The 19,078-nt window shown below is 39.0% G+C and overlaps 1 protein-coding gene across 1 annotated transcript in view; it reads left to right on the top strand.

The window, feature by feature from the left end:
• CHCHD6 (coiled-coil-helix-coiled-coil-helix domain containing 6) overlaps positions 1 to 19,078 on the top strand; it is a 3,644,424-nt gene that overhangs the window by 473,112 nt on the left and 3,152,234 nt on the right. The window lies entirely within an intron of this gene.

Genomic DNA, 19,078 nt, shown 5'->3' with positions numbered 1-19,078 from the left:
CCCAGCTGGACCAACCCGGTTAACAAATGCAAATAAATAAATAATAAATAAATAAATAACTAAGAAGCTAGTTTGCTTCCTAATTTAAATGTTAATGTTCTTTCATATCTCCATTGTTTGCATACATCATAAGAATCAAATTTCATTCAAAGACATGAAATACATCCAATATGCGAACAATGACTGTCTACTTTAAACATACCTGGCTGCTGAGTGTCCTATCTTGGAGGTTTGAACTAACCTGAGACTTGGTTATCTGGTCCATTCAAGCACCGATATACCTGCCTACTACCCTCCTGGAAGCACAGAAATTTCTCCAACTAAGGTCATACCCTTCAGCTCCATGAGAAAACTACTCAATAAGACAGTGAAACTTGGTTATCTGGTCCATTCAAGCACCGATATACCTGCCTACTACCCTCCTGGAAGCACAGAAATTTCTCCAACTAAGGTCATACCCTTCAGCTCCCTGAGAAAACTACTCAATAAGACAGTGAAACTTGGTTATCTGGTCCATTCAAGCACCGATATACCTGCCTACTACCCTCCTGGAAGCACAGAAATTTCTCCAACTAAGGTCATACCCTTCAGCTCCCTGAGAAAACTACAAAATAAGACAGTGAAACTTAGTTATCTGGTTCATTCAAGCACTGATATACCTGCCTACTACCCTCCTGGAAGCACAGAAATTTCTCCAACTAAGGTCATACCCTTCAGCTCCCTGAGAAAACTACTCAATAAGACAGTGAAACTTGGTTATCTGGTCCATTCAAGCACCAATATACCTGCCTACTACCCTCCTGGAAGCACAGAAATTTCTCCAACTAAGGTCATACCCTTCAGCTCCCTGAGAAAACTACTCAATAAGACAGTGAAAGTATGTCCTGTTTTGTATGTCTGTGCTAACTAAAATCGACTCTCATAGGTTAGTTTAGCTTCCCTCCAGAACAGCCAGCAGTCAATAATCCCCTTTTCCCTTTCTTCAACTAGTGCTGAATCTCATTTTATATCTTCTCACCTACTCCTATTCCTTTCTTTCTTTTAACATTATTACTTGTTCCCTTTGTTTCTTTATAGCCCCTTGCTTAGGAACCAGTCATTGCAGTTAAATAACTGGCCACAAGGTGGTGCTTCCACACCTCTCTATTTTCTCCTCATAGACTTTCTTCTAACCTCCCTTATACCTCACTTACTAGTCTTTTAAACAGAGTCTCTTTTCTGACCTGCTCCTTCTTACCCTCTCCTCCTCACCTTTCCTATACCACACTCTAGTTTAGTAACATATTATAACTCTACACATTAGCTGACTTTAACAACTAAACTTGCACTCCATCTCTGACCTACCTGCTCCTTCTTCCACTCCACAGATTGTTTTCCTTAGCAATATACTCTCTTGTGTCCTATTCCAGATCTTTTTATTCCCCCATAGCTCTCCCACCTTTATTAGTTTTACACCAGTATTTAGGTCTCCTATGTCCTATTATCACCCTCTCTCCTATTAGGCACTTTATCCCTGGCTTCCCCTAGCTTTCCGCTCTATCTTTACACTTTACTCCCCACCCACTTTCCTTAGCTATACTCCTACCTCTTTGCCCCTCCTCTGTTACGTACCTATCCCACTGTCTTCCAAACTGTTGTTCTCTTTCCCGCATATTTCTGCCTATATCCGGCTTTCTGGGTTACTTCCCTTCCTTCCCTCCCCCCAGGTCTCCCAATAACGTATAAGTATACCCCACTATTCACTGATGCCATTTTCTTTTCCCCGCTCTCTACCTGGCTGCTGAGCATCCTATCTTGGAGGTTTGAACTAACCTGAGAGTAAGCATTTTTTATTACTTTGTATTAAGAAAACTGCTTGCTAAGGCTACCTGTATACGGACATATTCAATCCTAATCTGAGTGATATGTTTATTGATGTCTGACTGTTATTGGGAGTTGCCTTATGTGCTTGGAATCATTGTAAGATTTGTCAATATGTGCTCTTAAACTTGTGGTTCCTACTGAAACTTTCTCTGCGCCAAGTGTATGCTTCTTTACTCTAATGAACTTGATCTGGTGCTGATAAGTATTCGGACTTGCCTATCGTCTACACGTGGGCTTATAAACTGAGTGCGTCAGAGAGTAGCATTTAGCAGACTTTTATTAAGAGTGCTTTATCTGTTTGGTAGTCACTGTACTAGTTATGAATACCTGTTTTTCAATGCAAAGTACCTACTTAAACTTTCTATGTATCTAGTGCATGCTTTTTATCTCCTATGAATTGGATCTAATTCCGACAATTATTTGGACCTGCCTAGCATCTCTAATTGGCCATATATATTGTGTGTGTCACAAAATAGCGCTACAAAAACTGCTTGCTTAATACGCACTGTCCTTTAATAAATTTGAACTGATACCGTGTACGGCTTGTTGTATTTAGCCGCGATTCCCTATCGATATTGCTTTTTTTACCCAATTACCGTCCCGGGCATACTTTTAACTTAACCTTATTCTTGAACCAAGATCTCACTCCCATTAGTCGCACGCTCACTGGGTACAGGTCTTATGCACTTAGTGAATGCATTCTATCGTATTTTACCTTAATTACTTAGCGACTACTCAATGCGTTTTTCTTTTAAGCTGAAAGCAGGATATTATTTTTTTGCAGTCGTATCACCCCAGGCTGAATGCCTATTAACTTCCTAAGCTATAGTGTTTTTATACTGTAGGTCTCCGTGTGTTAGAACCTATATCATTAAGAATTTTTAAGTAACTACCTTACAGTTTAACATCAGCTTTTTGTGAAAGGTATATTAACTGTCTCATTCAACAATTAAAACAAAGAAATACATTGCCTATACTCTAACATTGTATCCAAAGTTTGTAATGTGTTCAATTGTTAGATTCTTTGACATATCTGAGTTTTTATTTCATTGACTAGATATTCTTAACATGTATATATTACTGCTATTATTGTTGGCAAATGTTTTCAAAGGTATCTGTTATAATTGATTTTGCTTTCTAATATTTATACTGTAAGCCTCACTACCTTTCTCTTTTCCTATCCTATACTAGCTTGGTTATCTGGTCCATTCAAGCACCGATATACCTGCCTACCACCCTCCTGGAAGCATAGAAATTTCTCCAACTAAGGTCATACCCTTCAGCTCCCTGAGAAAACTACTCAATAAGACAGTGAAAGTATGTCCTGTTTTGTATGTCTGTGCTAACTAAAATAGACTCTCATAGGTTAGTTTAGCTTCCCTCCAGAACAGCCAGCAGTCAATAACCCCCTTTTCCCTTTCTTCAACTAGTGCTGAATCTCAATTTATATCTTCTCACCTACTCCTATTCCTTTCTTACTTTTAACATTATTACTTGTTTCTTTGTTTCTTTTTAGCCCCTTGCTTAGGAACCAGTCATTGCAGTTAAATAACTGGCCACAAGGTGGTGCTTCCACACCTCTCTGTTTTCTCCTCATAGACTTTCTTCTAACCTCCCTTATACCTCACTTACTAGTCTTTTAAACAGTCTCTTTCCTGACCTGCTCCTTCTTACCCTCTCCTCCTCACCTTTCCTATACCACACTCTAGTTTAGTAACATATTATAACTCTACACATTAGCTGACTTTAACAACTAAACTTGCACTCCATCTCTGACCTACCTGCTCCTTCTTCTACTCCACAGATTGTTTTCCTTAGCAATATACTCTCTTGTGTCTTCCCGCTCCGTTCGCCCTTCGGGCTCACTCCACTCCCCTACCCTGCCCCCAATTCTCACCCGCCCCCAGTACCTCTTAACTTATACCCTCATACTCCCACCCCCTTTTACCAACAGCCAATCATAGAATCTACAACAGCCACACCCTATATCTATTCCTCTACTCCCCTCAAGTATAAATCTCCTCCCACTACTATCTGTATTATCCTACATAAAGTCAACCCCCACTTCTCTCCTTCTCCTCTAATATCTACTACACTCTACTACCATGCCTAACCAATACCAATGCTTACTAGTACTCACACTCCTGACAACTCTTACCACTACCTACCTCTTAACCTCCTATGAACAACCCCTCTTCTCTACTCTTACTATCCCTTCCCAACAAACTCTAACAACTTCTCCACCTTCATCAATAAGCTTTTTTAATGCCATCTACAAGCCCAGGTACTTTCAAGCCAAATATCACCGCCTAACTCACATCAGATACTCAATTCTAAATATTAGAAAATTATGCAACTATCATTTTAAACCTCTCCAGTACTACAACTTTATACTAATCCATTCCTTAACACATGGTGACATTCACCCCAACCCAGGCCCAAACCATCACCCAGCCCCCACCAACTGCAACAAACCTAATATAATCCCTTTATCACCAACCAAACCCTCCAAATCACTCTCTATAGCCCATCTAAACATACGTAGTATATGCAACAAAATTCCACAAATTCATGCTCTTCTAGATGTCCAGCAATTTGACATCCTCTGCCTAACCGAAACATGGCTCAAACCCACAATAAAAGATACTGAAATTATTCCCCCAGGCTATTGTATCTTTAGACAAGACCGCACAAATAAAAAAGGTGGAGGGGTAGCAATTCTCTACAAAACAGGACTACAAATCAACAAAATAAATCATAAACTACCCTTAGACAACAACTTAGAAATAATTATTACTAAACTCCAACTTAACTCACACAAATCAGTTAACATAATCTGCACCTATCTCCCCCCAGGTAAAAATCACCCACTATTAGAAGACTTATTAAACTGGCTCTCCTCAAATCTCCCTCAGGAAACAATACTACTAGGAGACTTTAATATTGACTGGTACTTATGTAACAACACCAATCTATCCACCCTGATTAACCTGTATGGCTTCTCACAAGCTATAAACTCTCCAACCAGAACAAATAAACTTAATAATAAAGAAACCATCCTGGATTGGATACTAACAAACTGTCCACCACAAAACTATACAACAGGAACCCTCCCAGATGACCTTAGTGACCACTCTCTAATATACATTATTAGACATAAAACAAGTTTAAGTATCCCCACTCCAGTCAGAACTGCCCGTAGCAAAAATCATTTTAACAACGAATTGTTCCTAACCGAACTTAAACAATGCAATTGGTCTCCCCTTAAGTCACTCCCTATTAATGAAGCAGTTAATTACTTCAATAACTCTTTCCTAGCAATCCTAGACTGTCATGCCCCAATGCGTTCCATAAGAATGAAAAACAAACCAGCACCATGGCTCTCAAATTCAACTAAGAAACTATTCCATAATAGAAATAAATCTTGGGCCAAATGGCGTACCACGAAAGACACTATCGATCACCAAACTTTTAGACAACAAAGGAACTTAACAAAAAAAGCCATCCTACAAGATAAAAAGAACTTTTATATCCAACTTCAGCAATCTTCCCTTCAACAGCCACAAAAATTCTGGTCTACTATTAACACACTACTTTCCCCAGGCAAAGTTGCCACACCTTATCCACTAGACTCCAAACCTGATTGTCCAATACAAACAGCAAATGCCTTTAATACTTTCTTTACTACTACTATATTAAATCTAGCAAATCAACTAAACCCTGATACCTCCAATTTGCCAAGCCCAAGCTCCATTCCCCCCCCTTTTCACCTTGAAAATATACCCACCTCCTATATCTCCTCCTTACTTCAAAAATTAAAACCTACTACCCCCTCAGCTGATAAATTACCAGCAGAATACCTCCAAATAGGAGCCAAAGCCATTGCCTTCCCAATCTCCATATTGATCAATAGAACTATAAAAGAAGGCACCATTCCATCTATTTGGAGAATCTCACACATCATCCCACTTCACAAAGGTGGTGACTCTACTGAGTTCTCCAACTATCGCCCTATAGCTCTACTCTCTCCACTTGCTAAAATTATGGAGAAATGTATCCACAAACAATTAATAACTCACCTACTTCAGTATAATCTCCTTGCTAACTGCCAGCATGGATTCCGGCCATTTCACAGTACTACCACTGCCTTGCTATCTTTTACTAACTCTATCAACAATAATCGTAATAACAATATTCTTTCCTCAGCATTCTTTGTAGACCTATCTAAAGCGTTCGACATGGTTAATCATCAACTTCTCCTCCACCAACTGAAGTCCCTCTCACTGGACAATCTTGCTATGAACTGGTTTAAATCATACCTAGAAAACCGTAAACAAGCAGTTCTCTGGCAAAACCATCTTTCTGATCTCCTTCCTACCTCCCTAGGTGTTCCTCAAGGCTCTATTTTAGGTCCACTTCTGTTTTCTATTTTCATAAATGACCTTCATCTCTCTACTCCACTCTCCACCTGTATTCAGTATGCTGATGACTCTACTATCATCTGTTCTGCCTCATCCCAAACTGAACTTCATTCTATCACACAAAAAGCCTTTATCACTATAGAAGAATGGTTCTCCAACCACTGTCTTCTGCTCAACCCCAAAAAAACAAACTTTTGCTCTTTAAACCCTCTCATTTGTCTCCCCCACTTCATTTTACACTTACATCAAACAACAATACTGTTATTTCTCCTGACCCCACCACCAAACTCCTAGGAATCACAATTGACAATCAATTAAAGTTTGACACTCACATAAACACTACAATAAAATTGACTAACAAAAAACTTGGATCCCTTTATAGAATAAAACCCTTCTTGACACCAGTTGCCAGAACCACAATAGCTAGAACCCACTTAATTTCTACCCTATTATACGCTTCCCCAATATTCAACAATCTTTCTACAAATAAGCTTAACAAACTAGCTAGAGCATATAACAACATCGCCAGATTTGCTACAAATACACCTTACAGGACTCATCACTGTCTGAACCTAAAACAACTAGACTGGTTTGAATTACCTCACTTATTACATTTTAACCAACTTATAATCACCCATAAAGCCATATACCAACCCAATAATATCCTTATTCTCTCTTCCCTCGTAAGACCTTATAACAACTTGAGAAATCTACGCTCTGCTAACAAAATGTTGATTCATACTTCCTTATCTAACAACTCAGCAGGTGACTCCATATTCTCTAACTCAGTTGGTAAAATATGGAATCAACTACCACAAGACCTTACAACCCTAACCTCTCTCCCACTATTTAAAACTAACCTAAAACTTTTCTTCTCCAACCACTGGTTATGTTCTTGTACTAACCCTGCCTAGCTGTTATTCTCTAATTTATCTGCTACCCACATAACCTATTTTTTTTTCTACCTTAAATCTTTAAGTACCCAATCTATACTCAAATCTTCACTCTTAATTCCTATCTCAGTCACTACTTAGTACTACTTACCATGCACAAAACCTACCAGATACTGTACTTACATTTCTTTTTGTATACTATGTTAAACTGAAGATGAATTACTCTATATTAATGCCATCTCCTAATCACTAGCATCACATGTTTATATATTTTTAAGTATATTTTTGTTTTTAGATGTATTTTGTGTGTTACTTTTAGTATAGTTTTTAGTATGTTTTAGTTTTGGAGCTTTTCTCCCCGGGCCTCCACTGAAAATGGACACGTATCCAGTTGGACTAGCCTGGTCAACAAATGTAAAATAAAATAAAAAAAAAATAAATATATTTAGTGTGTGCATCACTCACAACCGGGACTTGTTCAATTCTTTGACACCATCTGTGTATATACTAGTTATTGATGGCCAACTAATTCAAGCAAAAAACTGCTCAAAAGGGGTCACATACAGTAATTAATATGTGCCTCACATCAAAAATGTTCAATACTGTACTGATTGTTAAAGACCAGATGCTTCAATTCGTGTCTTCAACAAGACACTGTGCAATACGCATGAAGCTTGTCTTATCAATACAAGCATTAAAGAACAAATCTATCTTCCTTTAAAATAATGCATATATGCATCTGTGATATAGAATTGGAACATAGAGGCACATGAGCACTTCCATGTATCACTAATTCTTAGAATGAATAAATAAAAACATAAAACCAAGTTCAAACGAAACCTAATATATCTTCAACCCATCATGCTCGTTTCAAATATTCAAAATAATAAATAGTTGCAAGATAGCATTAATATGCAAAACTTATTCCCCTAAGGGGAATGGGCAATACTGTATGCCAACATTATTCCCATGTTTTACTGTGAGTGAAGGAATTAAAAGGAAAACAGCACTGTGAACTTAAGTGAACGGTATGTGTACCTTATCTACCATATGCCTATTGAGCATTTCATCCTATCCACATACATCACAAAGACTGGTCAAATGACCTAGAGTATAATAATATAGCTGATGATTATACAGTGAAAAATCTATACTACAACTACCAGGTTAAGAACATTATAGAGGATAAAAGGAACAAAGGAACTGATGGTAATCCAACAGGTATCCATAAATTAAGCCCCTTAAACCAGTTAATAGGCTAACATGCCCAAAGTATAAGGGTATACTGCTATTACTCCAATGGAAACATATGTAGAATAGTGCGCACAAAACGAACCCTATATGAATTTATATAATATATATAATGCCTCATATACCAAACAATGGTATCAAATAAAAATCAAAGATAACCAATATACACTTACTGGAATATTAATATATTTGTGAAAGGCTATTACACCTATTATCATATGGCTATAGATAGCCTCCTCTGTTTCAAGATAGGTCTTATGGAGGCCATCTCATTTAGGCCCTTTCCTCTGTTGGCTCTCAACCTTAGGATCTACCTAACTTCCTTACTTTCTGTGGCATTCCTGATGTCTCCCTCACATACCGTCAGAGTTATCTCCTCAACAACGATAAACTTAAAACAATGTTCACTGGCTGCTATGTTCACGTGCTGGGACAGGGAATTTTTATTATATTTCATTCTAATGCTGTAAAGGTGTTCCCTCATTCTTTCCCGCAGTGTCCAATTAGTCTTTCCTATATAGAATGACTGGCAGGATGTACATACCATTAAATAAACTACATTGGAGGTCTGGCAATTTGCACAGACCCTAAACTCAAACCTCTGACCAGACTCTGGATGTACAAAGGCACCAGTGGTGTTTTATATATTCACAAAAATTACAACTCCCACATGGGTATGTACCCAACTCACCATCCAGACCTCTCACTATACCGTTGTTATGATGGAGTATCCTCTTGAAGTTATTCTTATTCTTGAATCGAAAAGCCGGTTCATCCCCAACAATGCTCCTGACATGTGGGTCTGTGGTAAGAAACTTCCAATTTTTCCTAATGATATCTGAAATAGGTTTAACATCAGTAGTAAAATACATTGGTATCTTCAACCTGTTTGAACATGTTGTTTTAGTATATGGTCTACCTGCATCTAAATGTGAAGAGAAATAGGGTTTAGCCCTATATCTTCTTAACTCATCAAGACCTATTAAACTGTGGTCTAACTCAGAATGGGTATAACCTCTGTTGGTTGGCATGTCCCTTAGGTTAGAGACTTCATGTTGAAAATCTTCATCTGAGGCATTTAATCTGGATACTCTCATACCTTGTCCCTTGATAATATTCTTGAAGATGTACCGTGGGTGCATACTACTTCTATGTAGCAAGGTATTCCTATAGCATTTCTTCCTGTATACACCCGTATTAATCATCCCATTTTGAAGCCTCTCCACAAATATGTCTAGATACTCTATTCTCTGATATGAATAGTTCATGGTAAACTTCAAATAACTAAACCTCTCATTTAAGGCTGATAGAAATTCATTCAGACACTCGCCAGGGGCTTTCCACACCAAAAAAAGGTCACAGACGAAACTTCGATAGAACTTCACAAATCTAAAAAAATGGATCCATTCTGAACAGTACTTCTTCTTCCCATAAAGCCATAAACATGTTGGCGTAACTACTGGCACACAAAGTGCCCATAGCCACACCATCACGTTGTAAAAATATGTCACCATCAAAAGTAAAGGCATTGTTCTTTAAGATGGTTTCCAGGAACAAACTAATAAGGTCAGTTTCTTCATGATTCAATTCACTGTGTTTGTGTAAGTATCTCTGTACTGATGTTACTTCTACATCATTAGGTATTATGGTGAAGAGAGATTGTACATCCATTGTAATGAAAAGAAAAGACTCGTGCCTCAGAGTTACTACACTGATATAGATCTATTAGCAAGTGTTTAGTGTCCCTAAAGATGAAAGTATTCCTATCCAATATGGGTCTGAGTTGTTTCTCCACATATAATGAGAAGGGGTCTGTAACCCATCCTCTACCAGCTACAATAGGCCTCATGGGGAGATTTCGCCCATCCTTGTGGATATTTGGTAACTCTTGTGTAGAGGGCAATAGAGGAAAGTCTACCTTAAGGAACCTATATAAATTAATGTCTATAGTGTCGCTTTTCAATAGATCTTCTAGCATAGATGAAACCCTTTCATGTAGCCTGTATTTTCTGTATATCAATATGGCAATGGAACTGCGTGTCACTCAACATCCTGCGCATACTCTCTACATAATCACATTTATTCATAATAACAATGGGGCCTCCCTTATCTGCTAGCCTAATATTAATCATTTGTTTGTTTGTAAACTTCTAAGGCCACAATGCTCCCTGTAACTCAGATTATATCTCTTTCTATTATTCATACAATGTGCATTTTTGTTATCATAAAATCCATATAGGTCATCTTCCACCATTTTACTAAACGCTTTAACTAATGGGTGTGGATTAGGCATGTATAAACTTGGCCTCTTAAACACATTTGAATCACCTTGAGTGGTATTGGTAAATTCTAATTTAAGCATGACATTACAAATAAAGCATTTAATGTCCAGCATAGTGTCTGTCAAGTCACTGCATCTAGTGGGAATAAAGGAAAGCCCCTTATTCAGGACACTTAATTCCTCCAAGATGAGGACATGTCTGGATAAATTCCAAACTAAGGGGCTCCCACCTGGCTCCACATCTTCTTCAATGAATTGTTGGATTGTCTCTCTGTCAATAATTTCCTTTTCTGTGTCCCTCGACTCTGGGAGTGTGCCCTCGTAGGCCCCTTCTCCACATTGATGGAAAGTGGAAAAAGGGGGAAGGCAGCACTAGTAGTTGGTACAGGAGACATATTATTTGCAGCTGAAATATTTTTGAAAGTACTTTTAGGTCGTACATCACACAAGTTATTTAGCCCTTGTCCATCAACACAATTGACTAGGATACTATTGGCACTGGGAATATCAATGCCAAAAGCAACATCTGTAGAGTGAATATGTGCAACAGAAGTAACAATTTTATGTACTTCAACAGTTGGACTGGCCATACTCAATTCCTTCTGGGAGGCATCAGCAGTCACATTGCTGGGGCTGCTATGATTAATATTGCTATTCCTATGATCAGCAGCAGCATTATTGCTGTTAAAACCAGCTCTCATATTAGTATTCTGAGCTGAACGAACATTCTCACCCCTAGGCCAAGTAAATACATGTCCTCTCTCAAAGTCACGTGTATCTCTATCAATTTTCTCTTTTTTCTGTTGTATGAGCCTTCTTTCGAAAACTACAATACCATCTAATGAACTTTCCAACACATGATCAATTAAAACATGTGGAAATCTGGAATACAGTTTCTCTTGCTGCTCTTTAATTGCGGCTCTCAAGGAGTCATCTTCTGGTTTAAAATAATCATTTAATAAAATCATATATTTAAGGCTCACCTCTAAATTAAGTTGTTGCCAACTAGCAAGTAACTTTGGGTATTGGACACCATATGTGGACATTTTCAACACCCTTAACCCTCTCGGCACAATCTTACGGCTGATGCACACCTTAAAGTGCTGTCTCTACACTTGTAATCATTTAAGTTTCAGAAAGTCTCTTTCTAAGTTATCCACTGCTTGTCTGAGTGCTTCCGACTCAGTAGTGTCAATCATGGTAGCAGAATCACCAGGCGAAGTAAAATGTAGCATTAAAGGATTCCCATCAGTATGGATGCAGGCAACAAACCTGTCTGGAATACACCTCACCGCCTCTGCAGGCCTTCTAGGTCTATAGTCAAGCTCAACATCCGCAATATTACTTCAGCCATGAAAACGTGGTTTTCATTTTATGACAGTGGTTATTTATTTGTTGCCGAGTTTGTGGACTGCACTAATTTTTATTTATTGTGACTTGTGCTTATTCTGTGGGCAGTTAAACATTTATCCTCTCTGGCATGCTGCTTTTAGTCTGTGACATTATAAAATATAGTTTCTTGTATATGTATATATATATATATATATATATATATATATATATATATATGTGTGTATGTTGGGAATGCTATAAAAAACAAATCATGAGCCAGTTGTGGAAGGATATAAATCTTTATTACATCAGTAACAAATGTAGTTCATCTCTGTGATGCAGAGATATAAAGACTGAAGTGTAATGTAGGTAATCGAAGTTTGAAGTTTGATTATTGCCTAGGCTGCTTGAACAGCTGAGCAGGGGAGAGTGTAAATGAGCAGCTTGTTGTAGTTCACACATCTGGGGAGAGATAGACTACAGTCCTGTTTGGCCAATTGCTTCTGAGCAGTTGGAGACTTAAATGTTCCAGTAGCCATAGGCTGGGGAAGGTGGGCTTTAATAACAAGCCTGTGATGACAGCTATCATGGGATGTGTGTAGGGAAACATGCAAGGCACCTCTGCAATGAATCAGGTGTCTATATCAGCCATCTAGGGGTGGGGTTAGGATTAACTCAGAAACTCCCCTTGGGGTTGCGTGTAAGACAGCTGTGCAGTGGGATTACTGTCACTTAATGATGGGAAATTAATGTGAAATGGCAGTTGTTTGATGGTGTCATGCACTGGGGCAAGAAAAACATATATATCAATGTATGTTTTGTATGAATATATGTGTGTGTGTGTGTGTGTGTGTGTGTGTGTGTGTGTGTATATATATATATATATATATATATATATATATATATATATATATATATATGTATATATATGAATCAGAAACAAATGTGAGCACTTCTTCCTTGTGCAGGGGTTTTCTTCAGTCTTATCAGTTATCTAATTTCCAGGTTGAATATCTTTTATGACTAAATACTAACATTTCTTTTCACAAAAATGGATTCTTAAGGGAATCTTATTGGCCAGACAGAAAAAAACGCTTTTAAATCAGATGCTTACAACTGTGTAGGAGTGGAGAACATTTTTTTTTCAGTTTGAAAAGTGTTTTGCAACCACTGGTTATGTAGGGGGATTGTTGAGGGATTGAATAATTATATAACCTGAGAGAAAGCTGAGCCATAGATGGGCGTAATCCATTAAAATAAATAGCTGAGAAGGGTGCTTCAGTGAGATGTGAATGCTGGGAAGGCAAAACAATGAGGGTGAAGTTGTATCGACCAATCAAAAGTATGAGAATGAAGCTTCAGTAGGTTGGGAGGAGACAAGCAAAGAGTTGCACCACTGGAGGTCCAATGAGAGAGGTATAATCTCCACTCCTACACAGTCGTAAGCATCCCAGGCTGCATTTTACATGAACTTTAGAACGTACTGGCTCCCCACCTAAGCACCATATTCAGTCATAGCTTCACATCAGGCTTTGTGCCCATTGAATGGCATACAAAAACAGTTATCCCACTCCACAAAAGGCAAGCCACCACTGATCCCAGGAACTATCGCCCTATTAGCCTGACGAGCTTGGTCTGCAAGGCCATGGAATGCATCATCATGGAACTCATAAACAAAGACAGTCGTAACCTCCAAACTCTGGATACCACCCAGTTTTGGTTTGTGAAAGGCAGATCATGCCTCCTGAACCTGATCGACTTCTTTGAGGCAGTCACCAAAGCTGTACATGAGGGTTCACACAGCCTATTTTTACCTCACCAAGGCTTTCAACATCATCCCCCATTCTGGAATTATAGCTAAACTCACTAAACTAGGTATAAATCCCAACGTCACAAGATGGGTTGCCAACTGGTTCACTGACAGAACCCACACTGTAAAAGTTGCACACTCCAAATCTGACTGCAAACCAGTGACAAGTGGAGTACCACAGGGTTCAGTCCTGGGACCTCTACTGTTTGATATCTATTTCTCTGAAGTACAGGCTAACACAGAAGGCCTCTGGCTAACGATGTTCGCAGATGACTGCAAACTAGGAACCATAGTCGAGTCTCCAAATGATGTGGAAATCCTACAGAAGGGCCTCACTGAGACAAATGCCTGGTATCAGAGCCATGGACTCAAGCTCAGTGCCAAAAAGTGCATTGTCGTCCCCTTTGGTAAAAACTCTATACCCATGAACTACTACATAGACAGCAGTCTACTTAACACCGAATGTGTGATAAGAGACCTTGGGACCCAGGTGGACAATAGTCTGTCCTTTGATAGTCACATTGCCACAGTAGTCAGGAAGTTCTTCTACATGGCACACCTTATCATAAAAGGGTTCTCATCCAGGAAAAAAGAAGTCATTGTTCCCCTCTACTCGACACTCATTAGACCCATTATAGAGTACAACGCCCCTCTTGGAATGTACCTCACAAGACATCTGCAGCAGCTGGAAAGGCCACAGACGTACCTCACAAAGAGGATTACTGGCCTCAAACAGATGCCCTACACTGACCGTCTCAAAAAACTCCAGTACTCCGAGGTGATCTCTGCCTAACATATAAAGCTATGTCAAACCCAGAGCTGTTGGACATGCTGCACCTAAAGAAATCCCAATCTCTCCGAGCTACACGGTCTAGGGACCTAAACCTTGTCACCACAATAAACAGGACATGCTGGAGGGATAGATTCCTGTCCCAGAGACTTCCCATACTCTGGAACAGGCTACCCATTTATGTCAAACAAAGTTCTTCATTAGAACTCTTCAAGAAAAAAATCTTGATGAGTGGATGGGAAATAGGAAATACACCCCAGGGATCACTTCTGTGGCTCTGCTCGACAGTGGCACAGGAAAATAACTTTCTTGGGTGGCATAAGCCAGGGAACCTTGTTGGCTAGGCTTTCATAGGCCCTCGGGCCGATAGCCTAGTACCTACCTATGAACCTATGAATAGACTGTAGGAGGTACATAATACAGCCAGTCAGAAGTTGTTCTGAAAGTAGGATAACCAAATAAATCAACCTCAACTATGTGCCAATAAGAAATGCACCTTCCTCATACTTTAAGCGGGCATGTATATGTCAAGTGATCAAGCTATCACCACTCACTTCACAGAAAAAAAATCCTAAACACTCAAACATTTTTTTTAGGGTGGAAATCCCACCTCCTGCAGCCCCCTTGCAACTCATCTATACTGACTCAAAGATCACACTACAGTGGGGAAAGGACATATTCCCAAACCCTGCTGTACTGCAGTCTTGTACATGCAAAGATTGCAAAAATGTGATAAATGCATTATTTTGCCTTTACACTGTTTGAACAACTAATAATTTGAACACTAGAAAGAAACCCGTTTGTGTGTGTGTCTGTGTGTGTGTGTGTGTGTGTGTGTGTGTGTGTGTGTGTGTGTGTGTGTGTGTGTGTGTGTGTGTGTGTGTTTTCTTAGCTAATAGTAATATAAAAAAAATAACTGTTGAATTATGTACCACAGGCTTGCTAATATATGGTTTACCTTTGAATAGTTGAAAGTTCAATAGTCGAAAGTACATTGTTCGGAAGTAACTTTTCAAGATTTCAGATAGCTGAATATAAATGGATCGAATGTGCAATGAGCGAATGCACATTGACATTCACTCATTGCAGATTTGGCAATGTGGGTGCGGAGTGCACTATAGTGGGGATCAGGAAGTGGACCCTTTCCCCACTGTAGTGTGACCTCGGAGTTAGAAAAATCTGCATTATGATCTGTATTTGTAAGTTTAGTTAGAAAATCAGTGAATCTGGTTTTTGATTTGCTGATTTTCGAACATTGGTGTGGTTTGGAATGACGGCTTTTGTCATTCTGGTTCGCACAAAGGGCTATTCACACAGTTGATTTTCAACTATTAAAAGGTAAACCATATATATATATGTATATATATATATATATATATATATATATATATATATATATATATATATATATATATGGGTCTCCTGCTTTTAGTAGAATTTAATTTGGTCGAAAATGATTTCAGGCAGCCCACTTCACTGAAACCTCATTTGGCTGAAACCACATTTGGTCGAATTACATCTGGTCGAAAATGGTATTAAGCCCCTGCCCCACTGCAGTGTGACCCTGGAGTGAGAATAAAGTTGGGGGGGTGTTGGGGGCACAGCCCCCCACATTGGGGGTTGTGGGGGGCGTAGCCACCCACTTTTTGCATCACATTTTTACTTATGTTATATGTTTTAATGTATTTGTAATGGATAAACATGTATATAATAGTACATAAACTGCAATTACCCCCCAATGTGGGGGGCTGTGCCCCCACACCCCCCTATCTTTATATTCCCACTCCAGGGTCGCACTGCAGTGGGGCAGGGGCTTAATACCATTTTCGGCCAAATCTAATTCGACCAAATGTGCTTTCAGTCAAATGAGGTTTCAGTGAAGTGGGCTGCCTGAAATCATTTTCGACCAAATGAAATTCAACCAAATATAGTAGATCCTTATATATATATATATATATATATATATTATATATATATATATATATATATATATATATATATATATCTTTATTGTTTTTTTTTTTTTTTTGCTGTTTTGCTTTCATACAGGTTTACACATTAACAACAGATTAAGAATAAATCCATTTTAGTTTTTGCTGGTCAGTCTATGGTCTGTGCTGGGTCCCATACAGAATGCCTTTTTCCTTTTTTGTGAAGTTCTGGCGCTGTTGATATTGTGCGTGTTGACCATATGGCATTGGCTGTATGCGTGACGGTGTTTTGGGCTGTCAGTGACCTGTAGGTGATCCTTTGTGCAGTGTGTTTTTATAATCAAGTAGGATTGTAGAAAAGTGCATACAAATGTGACTTGCGAATCACTTTCCTTAGGTTCATAGGTTCATAGGTAGGTACTGGCTATCGGCCTAAGGGCCTAAGTAAGCCTAGCCAACAAGGTTCCCTGGCTTACGCCACCCAACAAAGTTAATTTCCTGTGCCCCTGTTGAGCAGAGCCACAGAAGTGATCCCTGGGGTGTATTTCCTATTTTCCATCCACTCATCAAGAGTTTTCTTGAAGAGTGCTAATGAGGAACTTTGCTTGACATAGATGGGTAGCATATTCCAGAGTATAGGAAGTCTCTGGGGCAAGAATCTATCCCTCCAGCATGTCCTGTTTATTGTGGTGACAAGGTTAAGGTCCCTAGAGCATGTAGCTCGGAGGGATTTGGATTTCTTAAGGTGTAGCATGTCCAACAGCTCTGGATTTAAAATAGCTTTATATGTTAGGCTTGTAAGACATAACAGAAAATGTATTAATTGATAGCCTTTGATACTGCCTTCAACATGTTATGAAGTGAATTGCTTCATCCTGTTTTATATATATATATATATATATATATATATATATATATATATATATACACACACACACACACACACACACACACACACACACATTTTTAGAGAGAGAAAACAGTATAGTAATTTATTACTACCATAAGTCCATGTCTATTACAGTAGCGGCATGCAAGTGCACACACAAAAACATCTCTCCATCTGTATTTAGAGAAAGAGATCTTAGCAGAATAATTTGTTTCTGCCATGATTTCCATGTTTAGTGCTCCAGTGACGCGCACACACACACACACACACACACACACACACACACACACACACACACACACACACACACACACACACACACACACACATTTAGAGAGAGCGAGAGATTGCAGTAGTATGATTTGCTTCTGCCATAGTTCCCATGTTTGTTGCAGCAGGTGAGTATTAATTTGTACTGGTACTTTAAAGTGAGCCTGAGTGCATTTTAGTTTCTAATTAAATGTACCAAACTAGCAGAGCATATCTGCCAGAAAAAACAGCCATCAGCAGTTTAAAAGAAAATTAGATATAACCTACTCACAGAATACCAGGAGGAAACAGGATGACTTTTGTGTGTGTGTCTTGACTCGTTCATTGTACTTAATATACACATTCATACACGTGCACACACATGCACACACACACACACACACACACACACACACACACACACACACACACACACACACACACACACACACACACACACACACACACACACACACACACACACACACACACACACACACACACACACACACACCCTTGCTTTCTTGGTATCGCTCTTGTCTGCAGAATGTAATTTGCATTTTGCTAGGTTCTTCTAGATTTCTGGACTTGATGCTATTTCGTTGACTCAGACTTTTGTAGTTAATGGAAACAGCACCTTATCTCTCTGCTGTCCTGTTCAAATCAACCTGAAACAGCATATTCCAGCATATTGTGCTATTAGTTAAAACGTCAGCCTGTGTGTGTGTGTGTGTGTGTGTGTGTGTGTGTGTGTGTGTGTGTGTGTGTGTGCATTCACATTACACACCATGGGCTCCTCTGCTTGACAAAAACAGATGATTTTTTCACCGCTTTGACAACAAATTCTGTAAATGTAGCCTGTTTTTTTTTATCGGGGGAGGGGGTGTATTTAGAATGTACACAACTACCTTTAAAAAAGAGATGCTCTGGAACAAGAGACCTTGATGTAAATATACTTGATGGATGGCTCACGACAAGATGAAGAGCCAGTTTTTTTTAACAAAAGGACCTGGTAGACGGCAGAAACAGCTTCCTTGATGGTTAGTAGTATAGTTCAGCAGTTGTCCTGCAGGTCATTTGATTGATAACTATTCCCCTAAAATCTTAATCAAATCTTCTCTCAGAGCTGCAATGCTGGTATCCCCCCCCTAACATGCAGTGAACTTAGAATTAGTTAATTTAGGTTGCAGCGCCTAGGGTGCATACCCCCTGTATAGTAAATGCAGGGCATATGGCTCCTATGTAAAAGTGAATTTATGCATTTTGGCACCTTTTTTCACTGAGAACATTATGATCTTTATTTTTGTCTGGTACTGCATTTGATGGTGTTTTCATGAAATCAATCCCCACCCTGAAGAGACAATAGAG

This window comes from Protopterus annectens, chromosome 7.part1, assembly GCF_019279795.1.
Source record: "Protopterus annectens isolate FY-2018-M chromosome 7.part1, PAN1.0, whole genome shotgun sequence".
In the NCBI taxonomy this organism is placed as follows: Eukaryota; Metazoa; Chordata; order Ceratodontiformes; family Protopteridae; genus Protopterus; species Protopterus annectens.
This window is presented reverse-complemented; position numbering and strand designations above follow the sequence as displayed.